The sequence below is a fragment of the Sinocyclocheilus anshuiensis genome, unplaced genomic scaffold, assembly GCF_001515605.1.
Source record: "Sinocyclocheilus anshuiensis isolate Anshui unplaced genomic scaffold, SAMN03320099.WGS_v1.1 scaffold928, whole genome shotgun sequence".
In the NCBI taxonomy this organism is placed as follows: Eukaryota; Metazoa; Chordata; class Actinopteri; order Cypriniformes; family Cyprinidae; genus Sinocyclocheilus; species Sinocyclocheilus anshuiensis.
In genome coordinates, this window is record NW_015552531.1 from 979,028 (window position 1) to 985,980 (window position 6,953).

Below are 6,953 nucleotides of genomic sequence, written 5' to 3' on the forward strand. Positions count from 1 at the left end.
GACAATTTTTAATATAACTCCGACTGGATTCGTCTGAAAGAAGAAAGTCATATACACCTAGGATGCTTCGGGGTGAGTGAAACGCAGCATAATTTTCATTTTGCGGTGAACTAACACTTTAACATCCCCCAACCCCAGTGCTTGCATTTGAATGCCTTGTATTTCCAGGGCTTGCATTTTTAGGTCCTGAAATTTAACATAGTTGTTTATTTAAGCTGTGAATATTTCAATTCAAAATATTTCACACACATTTTCATAATTAAAAATTAAATAATTCATATTTACCTTCCAGAATTCACTTCCAAAATATTCAATCTGTTTAAAAATACGATGTATAATATTCGACAGGCAAATTTCGGTCCATTTTATTTCACTTTCCAAATTCGCTTCCACAAATTCAGCGGTTATAATTCGGCAGAAAATTCCAAGTAGGTATAACTGCAGACCGACGATCTCCAAAATGGGGCGTGAACTCCAAAAGTGGGCAGAACCTCCAAAATGGGGCGGGGTCTCCTTGCGCAAAGACTTTCACCATTGGCTCTGGCTCCAGCCAATTGTTATTGACTTACATTTCAAAATAAAACATTATAAATTAAACATTGTTTCTAGTTCATTTAAAATAAAATATGCTATATAAATAAATATTTTCCGTGAGAGCAGAGCCCAAAGCTTGTGGCCAGTGGTGTTTGGACTGGAGTTTGAACCTCTGCTTAATGATATAAATGGGAATCACCCACAAGCTCTCCTGCGAGCCGTCTCAGTGCAGGGGAAATATTTCACTCTATCACTTTGTTCTAAGCAACGGGGGCGTCCCGGGGCTCGAAATTCGCAGGGTAGGAGGGGGTAGTGACGCTGGGTGTAACTAAAAAGGTGGCGCAGTTTGCACTGAAGTGGATTGGGGGGAAAAAATGCGCATGCATGTCATGTGCCTGTCTGTCAGTGGGAGGAAGCCACGCCCTATTTTGGAGCTCGCACCCCGTTTTGGAGTTCCCGCCCCCATTTGGAGATCTCCGGGCTGCAGTTATACCCTTCTCTAATAAAGCGCCAACCTCCTCGTGAAACCAACACGGAAGTGACTAAACTGCAATTCATCGACTGGCCACTAGAGGCTGGCTCCAAAAGGGAGTCAGTTGCCACTACTAGTTTAGTTTAACCACTACTTATTCCTCTAACAACCTTTATGAAAGTATATAACATTTTCCATGTGGTCTGTCTTTGTATAGGTGTATGGCACAACTTCATGCTGTGTGTTGTGGCCCTCAGTTTCCTGTTCCTGCTGCCCATCTTCCTGTTTCCCTTCTATTACACTGGAGCAGGGGCTCTTGTCACTGAGGTGGTGGAGGTCAGGCCACCTTTCATCTTTAATGTTTATATTTAGATGATGTCCTTAGTATCTGAGATCAGTTTTGGTTTGTTTTCATAGGGCTCTCCATCAAGTGGACCTCGTGGGCTGTTTTTAGGAGATCTGGTTACCCAGCTGGAGGACTGTACTGTTCGGGGAGTGCAGGACTGGCACAACTGCGTTCAGCAACTATCCCATAATCCTCAGACGGGATACTGCGTTCACACTGCCAAGCTGCAGCTCAGTTGGTCGGCTGGAAGAGGTACTGACCTGCCTTATACTCTACTGTTTAGTAGTTTGGGGTCAGTAAGATTATCTTTTTGAAAGCTTTTATTGCGAAAAAGATACATTTAAATTGTTCAAAAGTGACAATAAAGATGCTTATAATGTGACAAAAATGTTTTGTTTCAAATAAATGCTGTTCTTTTTAACTTTAAATTCTCTAAAGAATCCTGAAAAAAAGTAACATGGTTTCCACAAAAATATTAAGCAGCACAACCGTTTTCAACATTGATAATAAGAAATTTGAAAGCACCAAATCAGCATATTAGAATGATTTCTGAAGGATCATGTGACACTAAAGACTGGAGTAATGGCTGTTGAAAATTCAGGAATAAACTATATTTTCAAATGAAAACAGTTATTTTAAATTTGAATGATCATTCACAATATTACTGTTTTTACTGTACTGCTCAAGAGACTTTTTAAAAACATTACAAAATTCATATTGCCCCCAAACATTTGAATGGTAGTGCAAGTAGAGTTCTTGAATACTTGTTCAATATTACAAATATTTGTTAGCTGATTCAGATTTTTCTTCCACTCAGCATTCAAGCGTCTCGATGGCACTATGGAGTGCTGTGGGAACAACAGCTTGACAGATTTCTGCTTCTCTTATAGTAATAACGTGGAGAGCAAATTGGTAAGAGACCTTTTCTAAAATAGTCTGTTAGTAATTGGAAATTTTATTCAAATTAGAACTGTTATAAAAGTTATATTGGTCGATTCTGTTTGCTCCTCTTAGTATTAGCAATAAACTATATTGCATTGTCAGTAAATGGCCTTATTGCTAAACACTGCAAACATTTTTATCAATGGTATATTGTGAATATGTAAAGTGTGTTGTTGGCTAATAAGTCTTTGCATGTCTGAAAGAGATATCCCAAAAATATCTGAAATTATTCATTTTTGCGTTATTGACATCTCAGTCTTGGTATTTTTAACTATTGCTGCTTTTCCCCCGTGCTAGTTTGCCTGCCTGCCGGTCAGAAAAACCATTGACGTGAGCCGTCCATGCCGTACCAACACAGACTGTCAAACAGACTTCATCCCAAGCTTGTGTTTAATGCCGTCTCTGGAGAACCAGACCAGACTGATTCGGGTCAAACACCCGCCGCAAACAGACATGCTGTTTGTCGGCTACCCTTCACACCTACAGTATTCAGGTCAGACAGATTCTGTTCTATTCTATTCAGGTTTGTGCAAACAGGCTTGTTTTTAAAAGTCGTAATTTCTTTATTTTTAGTGAGTCTGACCAGCTTCGTTCCTCGTTTGGGCTTTCTTCATCCAGACCTGCCTGTCATGCTGGAGACTTTCTGCAAGTATCCTTCCCACTCAAGCACTCTAAAAGATTCCAACTTTTTTTGACTTGCTATTAAAACGGGGACATAATTGAAGAGTTTTTCCTTTTGCGAGTAGCAATAATTTGCTACTTGCTACTTATTTAGTCTCATGATACTATAGTAGAAATCACATAAATGGTTCCTGGTTCATTTAGGAATCAAGCATAACTAAAAAATATATATACACGCACACACTGTTGTTCAAAAGTTACAGAATACAGCAAGTACATTAACACATTATTAAAATAACTTTTTCTGTTTTAATATCATTTAAAATGTAATTTATTCCTGTGATGGCAAAGCTGAATTTTCAGCAGCCATTACTCCAGTCTTCAGTGTCGCATGATTCTTCAGAATTTGGTGCTCATCTTATTATTATCAGTGTTGAAAGCAGTTGTTGAAATAGTGATCATTTGTTCAGGATTCTTTGATTTATAGAAAGTTCAAAATAACAGCATTTATTTTTTAAAAATCATACTGACCACAAACTTTTGAACGGTAGTGTATATTTTCTTATTTCAAAAATAAATATATTATTTATTTGTTTATTTCAATTTGTAATGTGATCTCCATTCAATCAGTGTAATTACTCTTTGTCCATGAATTCTGAACAGGTTGTACAGGTTTTGTCAAATATATACTGCTGTTAACTAGCCTTAACTTACTGTGTGTTAAGATACTTGGTCTCATTGTCTGGGGCCCTGGCGGTGGTAAACGCTGTCCCGTGTTTTGCGCTGGATGGCCAATGGATGCTCACAGCATTCCTAGATGCCACACTGAGCTCTGTGATCCCAGAGAGGAATAACCGAGAGCTGATTGGCTTATTTTTTTTGCTGGGAGGCAGTGCCCTTCTAGCGGCCAATGTGGCTCTGGGTCTATGGATGGTCACAGCACGATAGCATACAGCCGTCTCCTCCAAACAGACTGTTTGGGGGAAATTGCTTACTGAAGATGTGAAGAACCTTCTTGAACTGATTGAGGAATCGACTGGGTGGTTTGACCTTTGCTGGTAATTGCCAGATTTGCCACCATGAGAGGGCAGCCAGAGGGTTAAGAGTGCTGCTGTACTCAAGAAAACTGTTGTGTTCTTAGGTTTCGATGGCTTAGCTGGACACAAGCAGTAAAAATGATCTTGAAGCTACATGCTTTTCCACAGTGACCTCAGGACAGTGCCAATAGTGCCCTCTTTGATAAATACCTGATCACATTGTGTCAAAATTGTGTTTACTTCATCATGTAAACCTGGAAGTGACACTATATCAGCAAATACTTGGAGGATTTTGTGGGTGTTATTTGCCTGTTTGTCCTCTGTCTTCGTGAAGTACATAGACGCACACAGTATGTGTAGTTTTGCTTTGTTTTTTTTTTGCTTTTGTGTTTCTGTACGTTCAGTTTTCTGCACACCAGCTCAACCCGAACATTTTACAAGTGTACTACATAAAGCCAATTAAAAGTTTATTGACCCCAGTTGGAAAATTTGGGAAGCAAATAAAAACATAAAACAGGTGCACTCAGTAATTTATATTAGGTTTGAAAAATATGTTTAAAGTCATGCACACTTGCATGTAATGAAGAATTCAGTCACTGAAGTAAAATAGAAATGGTGACATGTTGTCTCAGTAACAATCCTGTAATTGAACAATTTTAACTAAAAATGTTTAACTCAATGCTAAAATCATTTGTACGATGGTATCTGTAACTGAACATGTTTGCTGTTGCATGATGCTGCATCCACACTACTAGGCTTCAATATATAATTCAAGATGGTTGCCATCAGCTAGCGTAGCATCAACCAAAAAACTGAGCCCACCTTAAAAACAATCTAAATTGAAAATGAAATGCATGCAATTTATATAGGGACTGGATACAGTATGAAACTGCACACTACTGCTGTATTATTCAACTTGGGAGATTAGCTTTAGTCACTTAGTCAGAGATTGAATGGCTAATGATTCATTTTTTACAGAGTTCAGACACAACTGAAAATGTTCACCATGACAAGGGCAGTCAATTACTAAACATGCTCTAATATGCGTCGGAAGTGTTCATATTGTTTATGATCTGTATACTGTGAATATTTTCCCCAACAATTAGCCTGTGGGTTGAAAATGCACTAAAATAGGAATTATCACTTGTTTTTAAGATACTTTCTCTATCTTTGTTGTCCTTCCTGACCCATTGTACATATGTTTATAAAAGAAAAAAATTGCCTAAACCTTCCTGTGTCATTGACTTATTTGTTTGTAGAAACATCAGTGCTGCTCTGAACATGTTTGCCAATCTGATGAACCTTCTGCCTGTCTGAAACTTCACATGGAAGTTGATAATGTGAATTTTATATTTGAAAATGGATGGAGAAAATTATGGAAAATTAGATTGGAAGCTATATAAAATGTATTATAATTCTTGCAGAACATTTTCTGCCATGAGATGTCAGCATTGTCCAATCTGAAGCTGAATTTTGAGTCCTAGAAAATTAGACCTTATAGGAAAAGTGTTTCATCCTGTTGCTGTTGGAGATCATTTAGCCATGATGTAGAGACCCGATTTGTAATACTGAATGCATTTCCTTCTTAGAAGCATCTTACCACAGTACACTGACAAGAGCTGCCAATCAGGCTGAAAATGATGTGAGGCCATCTGGAGGAAAAAGTGATGAGAAGTGCTTTGTGGGTGATAGAAATCTGTGATACTCTGAAAATGGTTTGAGTGTAGTAGGTGTTGTCAGGACTGTAAGAAGATGAGCTGCTGATGACAGCTGTGTTTTTAAAGAAGGTGTTGAAGTTCTCAGCGGGGAGGATAAAGTTGGCAATGGAAATGTGATGATTAGGTTCATCTGATGTCAGTAAAAGTGTCAGAGAGAAGGGTGTAGTATGCTTGTTGGCTGATGGACACTGCTACTTTGTTGTATGCGTGTGTGTCTGTGGGTTTTCATTCTCAAGGACATCAGAATGTGGACTGATCTCAAAGATGGTGGCTGTCAGCGATTTAATGGCTTCTGCATGTCTCTTCCCCTGCTGCAAGGCTCTATAGGAAAACGTTATTATGTGGTCAGCTTGCCAGCATTTGTTGTCTCCAAGCAAATATATTTGAACTTGCATAACTGAGCTTTTTCCTGCTTCATTTTTTACAATGTTCATAGTTTATGGCCCATTGTACCCAGAGTTTCTCTTGAGGGATCATTCCATGGGAATCTTGGCTCGTTCTTGGACAACCTGCATGATCTGCAAACATTTTTGCACTTTTCAGACTCTGTCAGAACTGTATCGATTGCTATCGTCAGACATGTGATCTGTGTTTTCTTTGTTAGGAAGAAGCTTTGATTAATGGAAATGTCCAATAAGAGGCTTAGAGCATAGTGAGGAGAGTGACTGACTGATATGAAAAGCGAACAGCACACTTTGAGAAAGGGACAGAAGTTCATGGGTCAGGTTGCAGTTTTCCCTCCGGTCCTTCAGTTAAGGGATTTTATTTATGCACCAGCATTTATGACTTCAGTTAGTATCTAAATCACATGGCATCTGATCATTGAAGATCTTCATCAACCTGGTCCATGATATCTGAGGACTTTACGCCTGAGACATGACTCCATTTAGTCATTTGCATGTTGTTAAATGTTTCCTGATGGAGGTGTAGAGCACATCTGTCCATCAGTTTATCCTTTGTTCTCTTTTGAGGGTCGCATCTTTTGGCTTTATGTGTCTCGGATGTACTGCTACAATTAGCTTTCGTTGTGCGTGTTTCTGGGTTTTTCCTGTATTTTTTTTGTTTTGGCTCATTTCTTCAGAAGGGTGTGTTGTTGCGTTTGGGACGTGCCCCCTGGGAAGATGGAGGACTGTATGTCTGTGCTATTTCAGAGGGAAATTAATTACACATGGATGTGGTTTTGCGTGGAGACCAGACTCCTCCCTTACCGTCACCCAGAAAGCCTTGAGGCTGTTTATATGTGTGTCTGTTCTTAGTTTAGGAGGATGAACTAATTGCTGGTT

At 39.0% G+C, this 6,953-nt stretch overlaps 1 pseudogene; it reads left to right on the plus strand.

Annotated features, from left to right (window-relative positions):
* LOC107663713 (membrane-bound transcription factor site-2 protease-like) overlaps positions 1–5,172 on the plus strand; it is an 11,394-nt pseudogene extending 6,222 nt beyond the window's left edge.
* The last annotated feature ends 1,781 nt before the right edge of the window (positions 5,173–6,953 follow it).